Source organism: Lampris incognitus, chromosome 12 (assembly GCF_029633865.1).
Source record: "Lampris incognitus isolate fLamInc1 chromosome 12, fLamInc1.hap2, whole genome shotgun sequence".
NCBI lineage: Eukaryota > Metazoa > Chordata > Actinopteri > Lampriformes > Lampridae > Lampris > Lampris incognitus.
The window spans coordinates 51,723,508-51,742,504 of NC_079222.1; the positions used below are offsets into that span (position 1 = coordinate 51,723,508).

General features: G+C 43.7%; 1 protein-coding gene across 1 annotated transcript in view; it reads left to right on the plus strand.

The window, feature by feature from the left end:
• Positions 1-12,403: 12,403 nt before the first annotated feature.
• mapkap1 (MAPK associated protein 1) overlaps positions 12,404-18,997 on the plus strand; it is a 90,161-nt gene continuing 83,567 nt past the window's right edge. The window contains exon 1 of the mRNA XM_056290772.1: positions 12,404-12,554. The gene's annotated coding sequence lies outside the window, so the exon portion shown is untranslated. The remainder of the gene's footprint in view (positions 12,555-18,997) is intronic.

An 18,997-nucleotide genomic window follows, 5' to 3' on the forward strand; every position in this document is an offset into this window, starting at 1 on the left:
GCTGGTGGATGGAGAGGCTCTTCTCCCTGCTGGTGGACGGAGAGGCTCTTCTCCCTGCTGGTGGATGGAGAGGCTCTTCTCCCTGCTGGTGGATGGAGAGGCTCTTCTCTCTGCTGTTGGATGGAGAGGCTCTTCTCCCTGCTGCTGGATGGAGAGGCTCTTCTCCCTGCTGGTGGATGGAGAGGCTCTTCTCCCTGCTGGTGGATGGAGAGGCTCTTCTCCCTGCTGCTGGATGGAGAGGCTCTTCTCTCTGCTGTTGGATGGAGAGGCTCTTCTCCCTGCTGGTGGACGGAGAGGCTCTTCTCCCTGTTGTTGGATGGAGAGGCTCTTCTCCCTGCTGGTGGACGGAGAGGCTCTTCTCCCTGCTGCTGGATGGAGAGACTCTTCTCCCTGTTGTTGGATGGAGAGGCTCTTCTCCCTGCTGGTGGACGGAGAGGCTCTTCTCCCTGCTGTTGGACGGAGAGGCTCTTCTCCCTGCTGGTGGACGGAGAGGCTCTTCTCCCTGCTGGTGGACGGAGAGGCTCTTCTCCCTGCTGGTGGACGGAGAGGCTCTTCTCCCTGCTGGTGGACGGAGAGGCTCTTCTTCCTGCTGGTGGACGGAGAGGCTCTTCTCCCTGCTGGTGGACGGAGAGGCTCTTCTCCCTGCTGGTGGACGGAGAGGCTCTTCTCCCTGCTGTTGGGTGAAGAGGCTCTTCTCCCTGCTGGTGGACGGAGAGGCTCTTCTCCCTGCTGCTGGATGGAGAGGCTCTTCTCCCTGCTGGTGGACGGAGAGGCTCTTCTCCCTGCTGGTGGACGGAGAGGCTCTTCTCCCTGCTGCTGGACGGAGAGGCTCTTCTCCCTGCTGGTGGACGGAGAGGCTCTTCTCCCTGCTGGTGGACGGAGAGGCTCTTCTCCCTGCTGGTGGATGAAGAGGCTCTTCTCTCTGCTGGTGGATGGAGAGGCTCTTCTCTCTGCTGGTGGATGGAGAGGCTCTTCTCCCTGCTGTTGGATGGAGAGGCTCTTCTCTCTGCTGGTGGATGGAGAGGCTCCTCTCCCTGCTGGTGGATGGAGAGGCTCTTCTCCCTGCTGGTGGATGGAGAGGCTCTTCTCTCTGCTGGTGGATGGGGAGGCTCTTCTCCCTGCTGTTGGATGGAGAGGCTCTTCTCCCTGCTGTTAGATGGAGAGGCTCTTCTCCCTGCTGGTGGATGAAGAGGCTCTTCTCTCTGCTGGTGGATGGAGAGGCTCTTCTCCCTGCTGTTGGACGGAGAGGCTCTTCTCCCTGCTGTTGGACGGAGAGGCTCTTCTCTCTGCTGGTGGATGGAGAGGCTCTTCTCCCTGCTGGTGGACGGAGAGGCTCTTCTTCCTGCTCGAGAGGATGATAGAGAGGCGTTGATTTATTTTTGTTTTTTGTGTGTGTATTAATTGTTATTAATAAGTTTATTGTGCAAAACGTTAGATGTTTTATAAATTAAAATATTGCTACTTTGTTATATGTGTTATCTATTCTTTTTACTATTTACAACTAAAGTGCAACCACTTATAAAAGGGTTAACAAACATTTCACGGACAACAAAGGACCAATTTTTTTTCTTTTATTATAATTAATAATTAAGCGACAGTCTTAAAATGTCCAACTATTAACAAATTAGAGAAAAAAATTGCTATTTACAAATTACATATTTAAAATGACATGTAATTAACATGATTAGCTGAGCAGGAGTCCCTGGCGGTGCTACTGGGCTGCATGGAATGCCACAAGAAAGACCCTGGTGTCTTCTGGCTGCCGGTGGGACTCATCAAGGGCGGTCCCCAGAGTTGGTTTTGGGGTGCAGCATGTCTCCACTGTCCACCACATCATCCATCTATGTACCTATCTAATAGTAACATTACCGTGGGTTGATATAATAGGTCTACCTCTCCACGGTCCTCCCTCAGCCGGATATAAATCACCTCCTCTTCCTCCAGCATGAGGCACATTAAGAACCCTAAAGCGGCAGCTCGGGCTCCATCACTTCTCGGGAGTAACTTCCAAGAGTAATCGTGACGTAAGGATACGGTGACGCAACCAGGAAATCCACAGAAGGCTGGACCGTCCCATTTGACGCGGTATACGGCGGAGCCTCCGGAGGATTCGGCTTCGTAGACCGCGAAGGCTGCACCCTCCGAAGGATGCAGACCCTGAATTGGGACACAGCTTAGTATGTACTCTGGAGGAGGGGAGACCATGAGACACAGGTGCAACACATCAGGGCAGGGCAGGTAATCACACAGGAGGGAGACACGTGAGGGCAGGAAGTAAAGGACCTGTACCGAGACAAGAGGCGAGAACCACATTAAACAGGAAGTACAAGACAAAGAACACCGGGAGAAACAAAAAGATATCTTAACTATCCAGACGGGGCGTGACACTTTCTTGTTGTCTTGAGGTTGCTAGCTAACCTATTGTAGCTGACTCAGAAGCTCATTCAAGCTGACAGCTCCCTAGCTAGCATCAGACTGATGGACACATGTTTGCTGGGCATGGTATTTGTTACGTTCTTATGCTAGTTTTATTGTTTGGCTGTCTATATCTGGATAACTCTCAAGAAATGAATGTTATTGTTAATTGTGACATGTTATATTTCATGCAATTTCGTGTAAGTTGTATGTGTTTAGTAATCTACTATACCCCTTTGTTTGTATTTTCAGTTGTACAATGTAGAAACCAGTAAAGCCCCACTCCGTTGAAGACGGGTTTATGGAGGATTGTTTTTGTTAGCTATCTGTCTAGCCTTGCTCAGACGCAGTTGCGAGGACAGAACAGTGTGCTTTGGTGAAAGAATGATACTCTAACTTCTCATTATTATATTTCTGAGATACAGTGTCTCAAATAATTCTGTGGGGTCCCCCCCTTGGGCTCAGACATGTTTCATGCTTCTTGTGGACGGCCCACACAGTGCCTCTGCAAGAAGCATGAAACCCATCTTAGAAGGTTGGCAATGAGGTTTTTGTTTAAAGTATTACAAAGAAGAGGCCCACACAATATTACTTTTAGAATTTCCAATATAATTCTAATGTGATGATAACAAACAGTACACCGATAAAACAGTAAACAGTATTATTATATGACAAAAATGCAATCGATGCTCTGTGTGAATTACAATGTAAACTCTTAGAGAAATCTGAATGATGTCAAGGCAGTTTTATGAACGTCTGCCATTTAAAAATGATAAACTCTTTCTCCTCTTTTAAATTATTTAGACGACGTTTAGATCAACAAAGAGAGAACAGCACCGGACAGGAAACGTTTTTTAAGAATCGAAATTATGAGTTTTAATGTTAACTACGTGTAAAAGTGTTCAATGTTTCTCTATGGGAATGGCCCCCTCAGAGCTTTGTTTGTCTGACCTAGCAACAGTAACACAGGAAAGCGGGACATGGGCGGGACTCCACAAAGGGTCAGTTCTAGATATCTCTACTTGTTATCTCATGTAACTGCACGTTCACCTACTGTCATCCACTCACAAAACATAAAGCACACATTCGCCACTCCTAAAGGCCTATAATCTGTTACACGTTGATGTTTAGTAATGGAACGATCACAGATGAATAGGCTCGCTTAGCCCTTGGCTAACGGGTCGGACCCTTTAGTCTAGTGGTTAACGTAGTCACCCGGGGTGCGGGAGGCCCAGGTTCATGTCCTGGCTGTGGAGATTCGCGGGACGTGAATCTCAAAGGAAGGGGACCATGTAACGATCACGGATGAATAGGCTTGGTAGCCCTTGGCTAATGGGTTGGCCCCTTAATCGACTGGTTAACGTTGTCGCCCGTGGTGCAGGAGATTCGGGTTCGCGTCCTGGCTGCGGCGGTTCCCGGGCTGCCCCCTAAATTCGCTGCATTGGTGTCAGAAGTGGGATTACGGATGGATAGGCTTGGTGTCAGAATCCCACTTCTGACACCAATGTAGCGAATTCGGGGAGTAGCTCGGGAACTGCCGCAGGCGGGGCGCGAACCCAGATCTCCCGCACCATGGGCGACAACGTTAACCAGTCGACTAAAGGGTCCGTCCCGTTAGCCAAGTGCTGCCGAACCTATTCATCTGTGATCATTACAGTATATTTTCTCAACCCCCCCCCCGAAATGAATTCTTGGCTACGCCACTGCTGTGTAATGACCGCTGGTGGGTTTCTTCCTGATCTCATCTCCTTCATCATGGACTGATAAAGTGAAACATGTTATTACCATAGCCTCTGCTCCTGATCTGGTGTTAAACCACTTACTCTGACTACTGGTATGCAATGATAAAAAAATGTCTGGTTCTCTGAAACTGGGAATGAAATGAAGGAAAATCCACAATTTCTGTAACCCTAAATACTGGTATTGAATGATGTAAAATATATCTAATAAATTCTTGTTTACTCTAAGTTTAGTAAGAGAAATTAACACACTCTGCTAGTTTTGAATAGCGAGCGCATGGGGTTGGTGCCCGTGTAGCCAGTTGGCCAAACTCTCTCTATACACGGCGCTGACTTGGGGGGAATAGCGTGATCCTCCCACGCGCTACGTCCCCCTGGCGAAACTCCTCACTGTCAGGTGAAAAGAAGCGGCTGGCGACTCCACATGTATCGGAGGAGGCATGTGGTGGTTTGCAGCCCTCCCCGGATCAGCAGAGGGGTTCAGCAGAGATCGGGACGGCTCGGAAGAGCGGGGTAATAGCCTGGGTGCATAAGATGGCGTTCTAAGACTTCCGACGTACGAGTACTTGCACAAGAACTTCCGGTTTGTTGAGAGAAGAGACGGCTTTGTTTTACACTCGCTGTTTGCAGGACCTCCCTAAAATCACGGTCAACGATGTACATCGCATTGTGAGTGCTCCCTCGGTAGCTCAGAAAAGCAAAAAAGAAAAGGGGTTTAAGATGTACTATATTTCGAGCTATATTGACGATTACAAGGATGGGTAACGGCATCATCAGAACTGGCTAGCGCTAGCTAGCTAACTAACGTTAGCTGGCTGCCTTGCAACTAATGTTACCTTGCTACTTTGTTTTTATTAGCCAGCTAATGTTGCTAACTTACATCTACATTCAAAATCACAAAATCAGTGACGTTACATTCTTGACTAACGTAAATCTGTCTCTTTTTCAGTGTTGTGATGTATTGAAGTTGTACTACTGGAGGGTACCTCTAAGTGACGCTGTAACCTTGAGAACCCCGCACTGTACTGATATACGACAGTCGAATAAGTAAACGTTGTTCGGTCTACCTCAACCTGTCTCGTGCTTGGGTGTGGTACACTACATGGTGTCAGAAGTTTGTCTTGAAAGACAGAAAAGAACTCATAAAATGAGAAATGGACCAGCAGGAACCTCCAGGGATGGTAAACTTTGAAGGCAACCTCGCAGAACATTGGCGAGTGTGGAAGCAGAAGTTTGAAATATATCTCGTTGCAAGTGGAATCTCAGAGAAGTCTGAAAAGGTAAAGGTAGCCACTTTGCTTCACGTGGCGGGAGACGACGCCATCAAAGTATTTAATACTTCTGACTTTGATGATGATGATGATGTCGACGACTTGGATGCGTTAAAAGAGCTGTTCAGGAAGTGCTGTGAACCCTCGAAAAGATGTCACGTACCAGAGACACGTGTTTAACACCAGGGTACAGGGCGGTGCTGATTCCATTGATGCATACGTCACTGATCTTAAAAACCAAGCCAAAGATTGTGAATTTGGAGGGTTAACTGAGTCATTGATCAGAGACAGAGTTGTTTGTGGGATCACAAACGATCAGATCCGAGGCAGGCTGCTAAGGGAGCCAGAGCTAACGTTGCACAGAGCAGTTGACATATGCCGGGCAAGTGAAGTTAGCCAGAGCCAGCTGAAAAAGCTACATGAGGAAACTGAAGTGCCAGTAGAGAAAATACACAAACGGAACATGCATGGAAAAAAGGACAGACTGCAAGAAAATAAGAAAAAACCACAAGCACAATGTGGGAGATGCGGATATAAACATGAAGTAATGCAATGCCTTGCATTTGGCCAAACCTGTAGGAAATGTCACCGCAAGAATCACTATGCCAAAATGTGCAAGACAAGTGGACAGACGGATAACCGACGGAAAATCCAAGGAATTGACCGTGACACAGCAAGTGATGATGATATGTTCATAGGGATAGTTACAGTGAAAGAAAAAGACATGCATGCAAACAAAGTGGATGTGAAAACGGACAGAGATGTCTGGAAAGAAACTCTAAAGATAATACACAGCCACTCACAGTCATGATGGATACAAGTGCTGACTGTAATGTCATATCCAAGGGAGAATTAGATAAATTGAAACGGGGAGACAGTAAGCTGCAAAAGTCAAGCTACAAATTAGTGGGTTTCTTTGGGAAGAGAGAAAAGCCACTAGGGCAGAAGACTATTAAATGCCCATACAAAGACAGACAGTATGATCTAGTTTTTCAAGTGATAAAACAAGATGCAAAAGCAATATTGGGTAGCAAGTCGAGTGTTGACCTAGGCATGGTTAAGAGGATATATGGGGTAGAAGAAAAAACACAGACAGACATTTTGAGTGAATATGAAGATTTATTCACAGGACTAGGTTGTGTTCCTGGTGTGCACCGTATTCAGTTAAATCTTGATATCTCATCCAGTCCCAGAGAGGGTGTGGTCAAAGGTCTGTGTTGACTACTTTTCAAAGTACCCCGAAATTACAAAATTAAGTGGTACAACAAGCAAGCACATCATAACTGCTCTAAAGTCTATCTTTGCCAGACACGGGGCACCAGATGAACTTGTTTCAGATAATGCAAGGCATCTAGTAAGTGCAGAAATGCAAAGGTTTGCTACCAGCTGGGAGTTCAAGCATCCCACCACCTCGAGTCCTGAGTTTCCACAATCAAATGGCCAGGCAGAACGAGCCATTCAAACAGTAAAGCGTCTGTTGAAAAAAAGCACAGGAGAGTCACACAGACCCATACATCGCTCTATTAGAGCACAGAAACACGCCGCTGGATGGAGTAGGCTACTCCCCCGCACAGCTGCTTATGGGTAGGAGGCTGAAATCAAAACTACCTGTGTCCAAGAGCCTGCTGAAGCCACGAGTATACAAACACGTGCGGAGCAAGTTGATTAACAGGCAAAACAAGCAGAAACACTATTTTGATCGTGGAACAAGGAAACTGCCAGAGGTGAAGAAAGGAGAAAGAGTAAGAATCAGACAGCAGAACACAAAAATGTGGCAACCTGCCGTGATGCTGGACAAACATGACAAGCCAAGGTCATACATAGTACAAGCCGACAATGAGCAAATCTACAGAAGGAACAGAAGACACATTCTGAAAACAAAAGAAAACAGGATTTTACCAAAACCAACAGAGACTGTGGGACACACACTTGATCCTCCACAGCTGATGGATGATGGACAGCTCCATGCAGGACGAGAACCAGAACGAGGTGAAGTGATCCGAGAAAGACTCTTATCTGAAAGACACTCATCTGCAAAGACACCACCAGCAGCAGCTTTCACTCCAGAAGGAAAGTCACCTGTAAGGTCTCATTTACCAGTTGTCTCTCCTAAGTCAGCAGCTACAAACAAATGAGACTGTAAAAACCACACGTTGTGGTCGACCAGTTCGACGTCCCTTGAAGTTCCGAAACTAATGCTGAAAGAAATCAAGAACTGTTAAAACTGTGTTGTTCTCTGTGAAACTTCAGTAAAAGACTGAGTTGACTGTTTCTATTGCAACGTATTGAAAAAACTGTTATGTACTAAAAGATTATGGAAATCTCAGTTATGGAGTTCATTAATGCAGCAGTTTGGTAAAAAAAACCTAATTACTGACTTACTATTACAAGATGTTGTTAACGACTGAGTATTCTAGTAAAGTTCAAAATAAATAACTGAAATGTGATGTATTGATGTTGTAGTACTGGAGGGTACCTCTAAGTGACGCTGTAACCTTGAGAACCCCACACTGTACGGATATACCACAGTCGAATAAGTAAACGTTGTTCAGTCTGCCTCAACCTGTCTCATGCTTGGGTCTGATACACTACATAACGAGTGTCAAACAAAGAAAAGTCCGGAGAGGTCAGTCAGCGTCAGGGCAACCTGCTATAGCTTCATGAGAAGGCATGAGAAACCCCACGATCTGAGAGTAGGAAGATGAGCAGTTAGCTAGCTTACACAGGTATCTAAGTATAGTTCTCAGTCATGTTGTGTGTGTGTGTGGGTGTGTGGGGGGGGGGGGGTCAGTGTTACCAGATTTTGGATGTTAGGCAAAGGTGTATTGATAGATAGTCAGAGGTGTATAAAGACATGGCCTGTGCACCACTGATCATCACTATGGGCATCTCAACGGGACTCTGCACTTGGAAAGGTCCAGGCAGGAAGTCCACTGTCAGAGGTTTATAAAGACATACTCAGGAACACACTCTACAAGGCTTATCAAGGAGAACTACCAGACCTCTCTCTTCTGCAAGTGTCAGAGGTGTATAAAGACATGGCCTGTGCACCACTGATTACCACTATGGGCATCTCCAGTGCAGAGTCATGCTAGTGGACTCTGCACTGGAAAGGTCCAGGCAGGAAGTCCACTGTTGTATCAGCAACCACTGAGCGCAAGCAGGCAAATAACATTCCACCCAGATGCCCCTCCTCCACCATCCCTTCCTCTGTAGCACCACAGACTTGACCCATCAAACTGCATGTTCGTGTGCAGCGAAAAGGAACAGCTGTTTATATCATCGTTGGAGACCACGTGGGATATGGCTCACAAAATCGAAGTTGCAACCAAGGAGTATGGTCTCAGAGTGGCATCAGCCGAGAAGGCCGTGCCTCACCTCCTCCCACTTCAGGGAGGTGTGCCACGTTAGAGAACCGATTTCAGCTGAACACCTAGCTGACAGGATCCTGCGAGGGACCCCTCACACCAGCAATGAAGAGGGGTGTGGAAATGGCAGCAGGAGCTGTCCGAGAGTACTGTCAGAGCAAGGTTGTGAACTACTTACCGTGTGGGTTCGTCATCCACCTTGATGCACCCTGGCTGGGGTCTTCTCCGGACGGATTGATTTACGAGCCCACAGAAAGCCCACCGTTTGGCCTGCTTGAAGTAAAGTGTTCCCACACAAAAAGCTATGTTGACTGCTCCTACCTGAAGCTCGAGGAAGGCAACCTGAAGCTGAAGCAACAACACACCTACTTCTGGCAAGTGCAAGGACAGCTGCTTGTCACAGGACTTGAATGGTGCGACTTTGTGATGTTTGCTGAGGAGGACATGTTAATCCAACGGATCTATAAAGACAGTGGCAGTGCAAACACCATCAGAGAAAGGGCGGACCATTTCATTTTTTACATTTACATGCCAAGATACCTGAGTAATTGAATGAATTATTCGTTGAATCAATTCAATTGGTTATGAATTGTGTTTGGTTGTTAATATAATAAACATTTCCATTGTTCTAATCTCATCTCAGCATTCTGTGCATTTCAGTTTCCTCAAATGGGCTGTTGCCTGTAAATCATTGTAAAATGTAAAGAGAGGATCACAGTTTATTTGCAATTATACCATGGTTTGTATAAATACTTGGTTCTGATTGGCTGATCTAACTGTCCTTTTCTGGTGGACACATGAAAGTGGTAGATTACTTTCTGTAAAATTGAAACATTATAAAAAGGTTAAGATATATAAATTCTATATAGTGTAATGATGACCATGGTTTGAGTGGTATAAACCATCAGGAGGCACAAATGAGTTAAAAAAACAATTTATTTAAAAAAAAATTTTTTTTAGGGCAGGCTATTCTTTATACCACCATTTGCCCTCTCACATTCCATTTAGTCTTAACATACAAATATCATCCTTTTAAATAACAGGCGAAAAACACTGGTAATGATCAAACTGGATGTGATCATGAATCTCAATCACATAAAACACAAAAACTAACAGTATCACCGGGCAGAGGCAAAGTTCACCTCTCGCGCATGAATTCATGTATATTTCAGTTGAGGGTATACTAAATGAATTTGTTCAAAACATTTGTCAGAAGGGTAGTGGGGATTGCGGGCCAGGTTGAGACATTTCTCCATTACTGTATGGCCCATGCTTTCACCAGAGGTCCGTTTTGGTAATTAACCAGGAAGCAGGCCACACTAAACAGCGGATTGATGCTCCCAGTGACAGAGAGGGGAAGGACGGTATCAAAAAGCTTGTTTTCCTTCACCCTCCTGATACACCTCTCCACATGGACCCTCAGCCGTGCGATTGACTGTGTCTCTCGAATGTCTTCCTCCTGCATCTGGGTTTTCTTTGACAGGAAGGCTGGCCGGTACACCCTGCAGGGGACGAGGTCATCTATTATAAAACCCTTGTCAACCATGATGGCCGCGTCAGGGGTCAGGAGAGGTATTATTCCTGATTGTTTGAAGATCTCTTTATCACTCACTGAGCCTGCATAGAGGGCTGAAACAAAGGTAATGGCTCCATGTGGTGCCATTCCCAGCATGCTCTTGAAGGTGCAGTGTGACTTGTACATTGAAAACACTTTGCTCTGTAAAAGGAGGGAGGACGGTTTTTGGCAGTGGATTTCAGTACAGTCAATCACAACCTGGGTGTCTGGGTATTTCTCAAATTCACGTGGCAGCTGAGCTTTGACTGCTTCTGGTGACATCCATAGACACACTGACCCCAGCAGGTTGTATAGGAAGTTGGCCCATGTGATGACAATCCTACTGGCTGTGGTGTGGTGAATATCAAAGCGATGGCCTAGATCTCTCAGCGTCATGCCCACCGAAAGGTGCATCAGAAACAAAAACAACTCATCAACACGTGCCAGTTTCTGTCAACAGAGAAAAACAAAGAGACGTTATAGTCTCATACTTGCAGAAGATGCACAACAGAACAGCAGCTGATTAAACCAACATGTTGTCATGTAACAGTTTTTGAAATTGTGTCCAGTCCAAAGAAACAAAACATACGCATACCGTTGCCCTCAAGGGAATTGGCTCTTCAAGGTCGGTAGAGCCTACCTTAGCCCAGGTGACCCTCTGAATTTTGAAGGTAGACGGCTCGACCAAGCGCCAGAAGCACATGAAATGCTCATAGGTAGCAAACCTTAGGACACAAGCAATAATACATGAGATGGTAGTTTCACATTGTATCTTCTATACAGTTGTTAAAGTATAGCCCAGTAGTTATTGCAGTCTACTACGTGAGGGTGTGTGTGAGAGAGGGATGGTGGGGGGTGGAGAGACTGAACAGGTGAGTTAATTTGGCAGAGGCGGTTAAATGAAATGTTACAAATCAGACATACCTGGTGTAAAACCGAATGTCCTCATCGGAACCTGCATATCGCCTCAGGCTGAATTTGGACTGTAGCTGGACGGTCTCTAGTTGTTTCTGGAGCACTTCTATTTCTTTCTTCATTGACTCATTTTGGGCCAGGGCATCATCCAAAGCGGCAGGATTAGGAGCCACGCAATAGTCATGCTCTTGCAGGCAGCTGCTGACATCCAGCTCATTACCAGAGGAGTCCAGAGCTGGCAGAGGGGCGACAGCAGGACGCTCCCGGTGCTCCCACACACCTAGCCTGGGTGCGGGTTTGGAGTACTCGTTCCACGCGAAGAGTGTGGGAACAGCTCTTTTCTTGAGCCTCCTTAACACCCCTGTAGCTGGCGCTGCGAAACCACCCGGTTCAAAATGCCGACTACACACTTTTGTACTCTTGGTGACGGTAAACGCATCCCTCTGAATGTTCGCTAGCCACTTCGCTCTTTCCTCGCAGTTGCTAGGGAATGAATGGAAACTTAAAAGAGAATTATAGCGCGCCGAATTCGCACACTGTGGCACACAACAGTGCTCAGTGGAGCCTGATTCACGGCGTTGATACTTGAAAGCCCCTTTTTGCCCTGTTTGATTCATTGATTTTTCTGACGAAATTATGACTTCGGACGGATAAGTTAGCAGCTAACTAAAATGATTCAGTAGGACGTAAGCGTTCTGTTGTACCGGAAGTTCTTATGCAAACAGACACACCCGGAAGTTTCAGCGCGACATTAATGCGCCGAGCCCATTGGGAGGGGGGGGATTCTCGTTCAAGTGTAACTTAGTTTATTCATGTCCCGGTCAAGTAAATTCAATTCCTTTTAAACGATATCAAACAAAATGACATATTCTGATTTTAAGCCACGAATGAGACTTTCGAGCGTTGCCCAAACATAATAACGGTCCCTCCATGATTGACATTTGAAACCACAAATGACGCGTCTCCGATTGCTTGCGCTCCGCGCTGGCACCGCCTTCACTAGTCTTTGACTGGGTAACTCTTTCAGAGGCGGTCGTTGGAGCCAATATTCTGAACTGTCATTGGTGCACAGGGCTGTCAGTCAAACAATACCGTCAGTAAACTCCTCAACAGGACTGCGTCTACAAGGGAGGAAATATAGGTACTGAGTGAGGTCTGCGTCTGTGTTGTGTTGTGTTGTAATGTTAGAATTGTATATTGTGGTCATGTTACCAGTGTAATGGATCGTTGTTGCTGCTGCAGATGACACGGAGTATCCTGGGCCATTCGTTCATTGGACGTGTGCATGATGGTAGGTGACGGGCGTTTACTTTGGACTATGATAGCAGCCAACCACAAACCAGCCTTCGGGCTAGTTAGCTAGCACTTAGCTAGCACTTGGCTAGGTCTGTTGCTTAGTGATAAACAGCAGTACCGATCATTCTGTGAGCAATAGGCTGTTGCCTGCATGCTTTTAATGCGATTCCCGGACTGCAGATGAACGGAGGCTCTTTACCTGCTCGCTAAGAAGGCTGACTTTGGGGCTTTGGGGAAATGAAAGTTCAACATTTGTTGAGTGGCTCAACTGACTATCTATCTATCTATCTATCTATCTATCTATCTATCTATCTATCTATCTATCTATCTATCTATCTATCTATCTGTCTGTCTGTCTGTCTGTCTGTCTACCTGTCTATCTATCTATCTATCTATCTATCTATCTATCTATCTATCTATCTATCTATCTATCTATCTATCTATCTGTCTATCTGTCTGTCTGTCTGTCTGTCTGTCTGTCTGTCTGTCTGTCTGTCTGTCTGTCTGTCTGTCTGTCTGTCTGTCTGTCTGTCTGTCTGTCTGTCTTTCTTTCTTTCTTTCTTTTAACTGGGTTTACCTAACGTTAGCTGTGAGACTCAGAGTGCTTAGATTTAATGAATGATTGGCAGCTTTGTATTCAATAATTAAAGGATTCGTTAGGGCAGTCAAATTCTATTTCCTACCTTTAAAGGAGGTCATATGAGCCATATATGTAATATGATATTTTAACAATATTTAGTGTTGGTATACACAAGATGTGGGTCATTGCCACAATCGTTTTATCATTTTCAGTGCAGATTTATAAAGGTTACGTTAATGCTACATTAATAAACACAAACCATACTTTATGGCTATTAAGCAAGTGTCATCAAACCTTCAAACAGTTTCAAAGTGAAGCACAACACACATTGAATCGGTAAAAGGGTGATGTGGCTTGATCTAAGCTTGGATTCCCGATATCCTATTGGGATGATAGCTTGTAGGGAAGCCAATGTCATCTGATATCATCTGATATCATCTGATATCCTATATCATGTGATATTGTATGAGGAAGCTCCTCTCTGTTGCAAGTGGTGCTTAAAATGTAAAGTCCTTTTCAGTCATATCTGAAGTTTAAGTAAAATCTCAAGTAATGGGTTTTGAGTTGTCTTTTTTCTCACATATAGTCAAGGAACCTTCAAGTCATTTGGAACTTCAGTCAGACCCTTCTTGTTTTTGCCTGGAAAAAGTGAGCATGTCTGCTTTCTCTGGCTTCAGTAGAACACCATGAAGTCCCTACATATCCACCCATCCATATATCCATATGGTCCTTACATATCCACCCATCCATATATCCATCTAGTCCTTACATATCCACCCGTCCATCCATGCAAAAAGTCCTTACATATCCATACGTCCATACATCCATATAGTCCTTACATATCCATCCATCCATATATCCCTTACTTATCCATCCATCCATCCATCCATCCATATAGTCCTTACATATCCATCCATCCAAAAAGTCCTTACATATCCATCCGTCCATACATCCATAGAGTCCTTACATATCCATCCGTCCATACATCCATATAGTCCTTACATATCCATCTGTCCATACATCCATATAGTCCTTACATATCCATCCATCCATATATCCCTTACTTATCCATCCATCCATAAATCCATATAGTCACTACATATCCATCCATCCATCCATCCATCCATATAGTCCTTACATATCCATCCGTCCATATATCCATATAGGCTTTACATATCCATCCATCCATCATCCATCCATATAGTCCTTATACACTCACCGGCCATTTTATTAGGCACACCTGTCCAACTGCTCGTTAACGCAAATTTCTAATCAGCCAATCACATGGCAGCAACTCAATGCATTTAGGCATGTAGACATGGTCAAGACAATCTGCTGCAGTTCAAACCGAGCATCAGAATGGGGAAGAAAGGTGATTTAAGTGACTTTGAACGTGGCATGGTTGTTGGTGCCAGACGGGCTGGTCTGAGTATTTCAGAAACTGCTGATCTACTGGGATTTTCACACACAACCATCTCTAGGGTTTACAGAGAATGGTCCGAAAAAGAGAAAATATCCAGTGAGCGGCAGTTCTGTGGGCGAAAATGCCTTGTTGATGCCAGAGGTCAGAGGAGAATGGCCAGACTGGTTCGAGCTGATAGAAAGGCAACAGTAACTCAAATAACCACTCATTACAACCGAGGTATGCAGAAGAGCATCTCTGAACGCACAACACGTCGAACCTTGAGGCAGATGGGCTACAGCAGCAGAAGACCACACCGGGTGCCACTCCTGTCAGCTAAGAACAGGAAACTGAGGCTACAATTCGCACAGGCTCACCAAAATTGGACAATAGAAGATTGGAAAAACGTTGCCTGGTCTGATGAGTCTCGATTTCTGCTGCAACATTCGGATGGTAGGGTCAGAATTTGGCGTCAACAACATGAAAGCATGGATCCATCCTGCCTTGTATCAACGGTTCAGGCTGGTGGTGGTGGTATAATGGTGTGGGGGATATTTTCTTGGCACACTTTGGGCCCCTTAGTACCAGTTGAGCATCGTGTCAACGCCACAGCCTACCTGAGTATTGTTGCTGACCATGTCCATCCCTTTATGACCACAGTGTTCCCATCTTCTGATGGCTACTTCCAGCAGGATAACACGCCATGTCATAAAGCTCGAATCGTCTGACTGGTTTCTTGAACATGACAATGAGTTCACTGTACTCAAATGGCCTCCACAGTCACCAGATCTCAATCCAATAGAGCACCTTTGGGATGTGGTGGACCGGGAGATTCGCATCATGGATGTGCAGCCGACAAATCTGCAGCAACTACGTGATGCTATCATGTCAATATGGACCAAACTCTCTGAGGAATGTTTCCAGTACCTTGTTGAATCTATGTCATGAAGGATTAAGGCAGTTCTGAAGGCAAAAGGGGGTCCAACCCGGTACTAGCAAGGTGTACCTAATAAAGTGGCCAGTGAGTGTATATCCATCTATCCATATAGTTCTTACCTATCATTCCATCCATCCATCCATCCATCCATCCATCCATCCATCCATCCATCCATCCATCCATCCATCCATCTGTATAGTCCTTACATATCCATCCAACCATACGTATATCCATATAGGCCTTACATATCCATCCATCCATCCATCCATATAGTCCTTATATATCCATCTATCCATATAGTTCTTACATATCCATCCATCCATATAGTCCTTACATATCCATCCATGGTGCTAATGCACTCAGAAGCAGTACAAGTGGCGTATTAGGGGAATTATTTTTGTACCAGTTTTGCCAAACTATAGATTTATTTCTCCTTTATTGTCATGTAACATGAAGTATATTGTAGCTCATAAAGGTGTTGGTGAACTCTGCTGTGTGGTGGACTATAAGGTGGGGATGTAGGCTGCTGTGTTTTGGGTCTGTGTTGTGGCTCTCTTTTTACAAAGTATAGCATAACTATGGTCTCAACCACATTTGCTGGTTCTCTTTTTTCATTTGGTTTGAAACCAAAGACATACCCAGTAGGAGAAGAATTTTACTTTTAATGAGATTTGCTATTTTCTGCCCATTACAACAAAGCATGCAAACTTGTCTTCTGTAAAGCTTTTGATGCATTTGGCAGAAAAAAGGGGTGTGCTGATATGTTTATTGTCTAACGTTGTGCTGATATGTTTATTATCTAACATTGTGCTGATATGTTTATTATCTAACATTGTGCTGATATGTTTATTGTCTAACGTTGTGCTGATATGTTTATCTAATGTTGTGCTGATATGTTTATTATCTAACATTGTGCTGATATGTTTATTGTCTAACGTTGTGCTGATATGTTTATCTAATGTTGTGCTGATATGTTTATTATCTAACATTGTGCTGATATGTTTATTGTCTAACATTGTGCTGATATGTTTATTATCTAACATTGTGCTGATATGTTTATTGTCTAACATTGTGCTGATATGTTTATTGTCTAACGTTGAGCTGATATGTTTGTCTAATGTTGTGCTGATATGTTTATTATCTAACGTTGTGCTGATATGTTTATCTAATGTTGTGCTGATATGTTTGTCTAATGTTTTGCTGATATGTTTATTATCTAACGTTGTGCTGATATGTTTATCTAATGTTGTGCTGATATGTTTATTATCTAACATTGTGCTGATATGTTTATTGTCTAACATTGTGCTGATATGTTTATTGTCTAACGTTGAGCTGATATGTTTGTCTAATGTTGTGCTGATATGTTTATTATCTAACGTTGTGCTGATATGTTTGTCTAACGTTGTGCTGATATGTTTGTCTAATGTTTTGCTGATATGTTTATTATCTAACGTTGTGCTGATATGTTTGTCTAACGTTGTGCTGATATGTTTGTCTAATGTTGTGCTGATATGTTTGTCTAATGTTTTGCTGATATGTTTATTATCTAACGTTGTGCTGATATGTTTATTGTCTAACGTTGAGCTGATATGTTTGTCTAATGTTGTGCTGATATGTTTATTATCTAACGTTGTGCTGATATGTTTGTCTAACGTTGTGCTGATATGTTTGTCTAATGTTTTGCTGATATGTTTATTATCTAACGTTGTGCTGATATGTTTGTCTAACGTTGTGCTGATATGTTTGTCTAATGTTGTGCTGATATGTTTATTATCTAACGTTGTGCTGATGTTTGTCTAACGTTGTGCTGATATGTTTGTCTAATGTTGTGCTGATATGTTTATTATCTAACGTTGTGCTGATATGTTTATTATCCAACATTGTGCTGATATGTTTATTATGTGACATTGTGCTGATATGTTTATTATCTAACATTGTGCTGATATGTTTATTGTCTAACGTTGTGCTGATATGTTTATTATCTAACGTTGTGCTGATATGTTTATTATCCAACATTGTGCTGATATGTTTATTATGTGACATTGTGCTGATATGTTTATTATCTAACATTGTGCTGATATGTTTATTGTCTAACGTTGTGCTGATATGTTTATTATCTAACATTGTGCGGATATGTTTATTATCTAACATTGGGCTGATATGTTTATTATCTAAAATTGTGCTGATATGTTTATTATCTAAAGTTGTGATAAACACACAATGTTTATTATGAAATCTTCATGAAAATTAGAACATGACATAGCACAAAATACAATGTCCAGCCTGGAACAAATGAGAACCTTGTTAGCTCACCAGCAGGATAGCTTGGCTGTGAATAGCTTCAAGAACAGAAGCTGCCTAACATTAACTAGCTTATGTTCAAACACAAACCACAAAGCCCAAATGATTCATAATGAAAACTAGAGTACTTTTTACTGAGTACGTGCTCAGTCTGTTGGTCAACGGGTTCTCAGGATAGCATTGATTTTTCACCCCTGCCTTTAGTGCTTATTTCATGTTTGAATTGTCAACAGGTTTGTTTTCACAATGTACATGCAGCAAGTAGTAAAACAGGTTTTTGACAGTAATTACCTGTGTGTTTATTGCACAATGCAAGTGTTAGGAGATGGTTTGTTTATACAACTAGTTGCTCTGAGCACCTAGTGGGTATTGTTATATTGCTAGCGTCAGTCATTGAGCAGATAATGATTGAATCAAAATTCAAATACAACAGGGCTCTTTCAACTACTTTGCAGTTTATGTGCAGGGAGAATAAGATAGTGGGATAATTCCTTTCACCCAGTGTAATTGCAGTATATTGGTAGCAGTACATCTTACATCACCTGACCCTGCTGTTAACCTTTTCTGTCAAGTTTTTGGTTTCATATAATGAAACTGAATTGTTGCAAAAACAAAATAAAACCCATATGAAAGGTAAGCTGGAGAGTAATGGCATACACATGACTGTCAGTGAAGTAAAAGATACATGGACATACGATTTTTTATTGTTCATATAGTTAAAGCTTGTATAGGTAGTATAATAGTCTAAAGTACCATATTTAGAAACTCTTACTCATGTCAGTATTTCCTAGATCTGTATCTGTTTTTCACCAGTGGGATGCTCAATGTCTGTGCGGCATCATAGACAGAGGTGCACATAACTGGTGCGCAGGTGCGCATGCGTGGTCAAAATAAATGATGCGCAACAGACAATACGAAAAGAGGTACTTTTGCATACCAACATTTTTGGGACACAATTGCTTACTGAAACAACAGGATTTTCTCCATATGTCACTGGTAAGAAAGTAATTATGACAAATTTTAATAATCAGTTGCTAATCATGCAACTTGGTCATGAGCTTTGGGTAGTAACTGAAAGGGTGAGATCGCGGATACAAGCGAATGAAATGAGTTTCCTCCGTAGGGTGTCTGGGCTCAGCCTTAGAGATAGGGTGAGGAGCTCAGACATCCGGAGGGAGCTCGGAGTAGAGCCGCTGCTCCTTCGCATCGAAAGGAGCC